General features: G+C 43.1%; 1 protein-coding gene across 1 annotated transcript in view; it reads right to left on the bottom strand.

Annotated features, from left to right (window-relative positions):
* Apba1 (amyloid beta precursor protein binding family A member 1) overlaps positions 1-4,306 on the bottom strand; it is a 235,413-nt gene that overhangs the window by 62,181 nt on the left and 168,926 nt on the right. The gene's annotated exons all lie outside the window — the stretch shown is intronic.

The following is a 4,306-nucleotide window of genomic DNA, read 5'->3' as shown; positions in this document are numbered from 1 at the left end:
GGTCACCTCAGGTCCTGATAGTTCGTAGAAAAATGGCTCCTTTATGTTGTTGCTATTGACAACTAAGTTCTACAGTGGAGAGCACTACCCCCACTGGAGGAACACGCTGCCTTGCTGTGGCTCCTCCATCACAGAATCAGCCATTTAATGCACCCAGTAAAGGCAGTTTCTCAAAGCCATTTCACTTTTAAAGGTCATTACCCCATATAATTATTCAAGCCAGTGAAAAAAATCCAACTGCACTTGACCTCGGCAACAGCCCTCTCTTGCTACCAGTGCGCTTGCTGCTACCTTCCCATGAACATCCTGTGTTTTCCAAACCATAACACAGCAGCAAGCCCATGGCTTCTGGACGCTTCGTGCTTCTCCTGGTTGAGGCGCGAAGTCACTGACTAATTAGTCTAATTAGTGCTTCTCACCGTAAGGAGCACAGCTCCCGCCTGGACCTACTTTTTATTCCTTTGTTCTCACATGTGGGATGAAAGCCAAGAGGAGGTGTGCAGGCCTACTACAAACACCACCTCAAATTAAGATGAAAAGCTTAATGCACTTCCCTGACCTAATGCACTTATTACCTGTTCAAATGTCTCCTGCAGGCAGAGCCACGTCACGGACACAGGTGCGCATCCTTCCTGTGTTTTACTCAAGAAAAGAGTAAAACGAGATGATCTCTGTGTAGTGAGTGAGCTCTGGGATGATTCCGTCTCTTATTTCAATTTAAGGCAAAGAACTACACAATAGTTTTAAAATTGATACTGTTTTATAGCTTAGGACAAATTTGAAAGGCCTTTTCACTCCCTCCCCCCACTGCCCGCTCTTCTATCACTTTCTTCTACAATCATAAATAGCACATGACTGCTTTCACTTTCCAATTTTAGACAGTTATTGGCTTCTACTATAAATTATTAAGGTCTACCTCTTTTATGCTATCCGTTCCTTCGTGCTCGCAATGTTATACATTTGGTTCATCACTGTTTCGTTTGCATTCTGAAGATTACACCTATGCTCTTTGCTGCTGCGCCACATGCAGACTATTAATGCATTTCTTCCTTGTTTGTAGCAAGGTAAATAACTCAATTGTTTTTTGATCTGCTTAGGTTTCTATGTACTGATCAATAATTTATGCCAAATTCTTCTAAAACCATGTAAAAGTCCTATCGGTCTAAATATATCAGGAAATGATACCATGCTGTACCTTCTAAAGACCTACTAGCTGCAGCCCTCCAAGCCCTGCAACCTTGTCACCTGAGCTATCATATTCCTGAGACTTTTTTTTTTTTTTGGTGCTGGGGATTGAACTCAGGCCCCTGAGCTGTCTCCCCAGCCCCTTCCTGAGACTTCCTGGAGAGTCTGTAGTGCAAATTCTCACAAACACTTGGGAGAACAGAGCACACAGAATCCCCATCAGGGCATCAGTCATGACTGACCTGGCTCTTCTACTGTAACAAATCGCCCAGCCCTGCATGTGTCAGCTCGCTGTGGTCACACGGACCTGCGCTGTGCTGACGGAGATGCCCCCACCGTAATGCAATGCCCCATCTAACACAAGTTTCCGAGTGGTCCTCCACTAGGAAGAGAGTGGGATGTAAAGTGTTCCTACACAGAAACAGCGCACTTCAGGGCTCGCATTTCACTGGCCGTGCCCCCTAGAAGTTTCCAGGGCATGAGGAAGCACAGTCCTCTTCATAGTTGAAAGGTTGTGAGAGCCAACAACACTGGGAAAGCTCTCTGTCTAGCACAACCAGTCACAAAATTTTAAACATAATCTACCCTTTCCTATCTTTCTAGGCTTTTTATTACTTTCTATCTCTTAATGTAGTTTTAGGAGGGAGTAGGCAGGAGCACCACTTCAGGACGCACGCATACCCCTCAAAGCAGCCCCCGTCCCCCACGCCTGCTCTCTGCCATCTCTGACCCTGCCCTACCACGAGGGCTCTGTTCTCAGAGTGCAGGCCCCCTCAAGAGACATCAGTAGGGTTGGAACTTTTCAGAACAGGACGTTCATTATCAAGATGTCTAGGAGATAGAAGATAGCTCTCACACTTATAACCTAGAAGCACATTCTTTTTTTTTCTCTCGAAAAAACAATTATTTTTATCCAGCACTGAGCATGTGCGAGTTCTGTAAATTCTTGCAGATGAGCAATCCTATCCTGTTCTAATACAATTTACCAGCAAACAAACACTACCTTGTACCATGTACAAAGTGCTGAGGTTTAGAAGACTTAAAAGCAGACTCAACTCGTACCCATTATCTCTGGTGAGTGGTAGTACAGCGCTGGTTTTCCTCTATTCCTCCACTGTAGTTTCTCATATTGGCATTTTGAGAACACACCTCCTTATTAACATAAGAATTCAGGCCACTTCTCCAAGTCTGCTGACCGGAATCACAGGCAGCTCCTTTTGTTAGCCCTGCACTGTTGCTAGTACTGGTTGTTTAAGCCCACCTATCTTACATGAGAAAGCAGCTCGGGTACCACCCTGGTTGTTAACCTTTTATGTGCTTAAGAATTTCAGGGAGATGGTTAAGACCAAGATAAAGCAAAACCTATATAACAAAAAATGTAACTTTTTTATCTGACAGTCAAATCCCTTCAGGATTTACCCTGAGACCCTGTACAGCAGTTTGTAGATCTTTTGTCAGTGAACCATCCAGCTGACAAGTATAAAAACGAGGTATAAAAAGTAAAGTGATAGCTGAGCTATAAAAAGCTCAAGTCAACTTCTGATATTGCCAGGCCTATGGATAACCCACTACTATTATAGACTACTGGACTATATTGGATTACTCTGCTGAATTCATGCACCTACAATATATGAATGGCAGTGGAATACCCATCTCTGACAAAAGTAAGCAAAAAAGGAGGATATAAATGAAGGTCCATTTTGTAATTAAAAAGAAAATATATATATTTTGTATACACAAAGTAGTTAGCATAGATACACAGCTACTTTCTCTTAATTCAATGAGAAGAAAGATTTGTACTAATAGTGTTTAGACAAAATATGTCTGCATCTTGTACTATCAAAAACTACTACAAAGACAATATGCAATGTATTAATTATTGTAACTGTCCTATTAACCTATTTTGAAACTGTCTTGTTGCTTTTTTCTCAATAAAATATTTTAAAAAAAAAGAATTTCAAGTAGAATTTACAAAACAAAACACCAGATCCGGGGGCCCCACCTCGGGCACTCAGGGCTGGGAAATGAGGACAGCTGTGTATTTTTAATGAGCTTGCCACCTTCCCATCACACTGCTCTTGATGGTGACTGTGTTTTCTATAATACCATTCATGGAATGAGTGTTTGATGCTAACGTGGAATTGCACCATCAAAGTAGTACCAAATGAAGGTCTGTCCTATAAATATAGCATAGCAGAGGAAATATAGAGCACAGCTTTGAGCAGCTTAAAAGTGACTGGAGGATATTTTGAAGTACAGATTTTGGGTCTGTATCAACTATTCATCACCCAGTAAGCCCTACTAACCAATTTCTTAGCATCAAGATGAATTTCTGATGGTATAGGTTCCTAAGCAGCTATAATTAGCTCTATGTTTGGAATGAAATGTCGCACAAGAGGATTATGTTGTCCTAGTTCAAATGAATAAAAGGCAGGCTGGGCCCAGCCCTGGGCTGTGCTCGTGGCTCACAGTGAAGCTTCAAGGGTCACTTGGCTGAGCAGGTCATTTCACAGGGCTGGCTTCAAAGGAGGAGGCCATCAGCAGAGGCCAGCTCCTGGACTGAGCGCTTCTGCAACCCTCAGATGGCTTTTCAAGTTTCTAAAAGGACGTGCCACCCAGCCTCTTGCCAGCTCCCTCCTTTTGAAAAATCTGCTCTATTTCCACCTCATTTGCAAAATGAGAGCTACAATCTTTCCTAGCTGTCAGGAACTTAGGGGGAACACTCCACATGAGCATACAGATGCCTGAGAATACCTGGACCAGCTGACCCAGTGCTGCCTCCTTTTTGGGAGGGCTGCACTTGCCTTGTGGACCTGTGTTCACCCACTCCTGAAAAGGTGTTACAGATCCCTTCAGCCAACAGCAAATGCTAACTGCTCTAAATGGGAGGCAAGTGGCACTGCTTTGACCTGCATAGCCCTTCACGAATTAGTAAAATGCACAAGGAGCTTCCAATAATGGCTTCTCACTCCAAAAGACAGAGGGAGAAACAGCCTGGCACCAGCCCAAAATACCAAATTAGGTGGAGTTTAACCTCTTGACCCTTCTCTGACACCATGCTCCAATTTTAAATGAAATTGTTTAAAAATTACTCAAGAGAATGGAAATGGAAGAATTGGGA

The sequence above is a fragment of the Octodon degus genome, unplaced genomic scaffold, assembly GCF_000260255.1.
Source record: "Octodon degus isolate 3935 unplaced genomic scaffold, OctDeg1.0 scaffold00087, whole genome shotgun sequence".
Lineage (NCBI taxonomy): Eukaryota > Metazoa > Chordata > Mammalia > Rodentia > Octodontidae > Octodon > Octodon degus.
The sequence above is the reverse complement of the archived record's forward strand: the minus strand, read 5'-3'. Positions and strand labels throughout refer to the sequence as shown.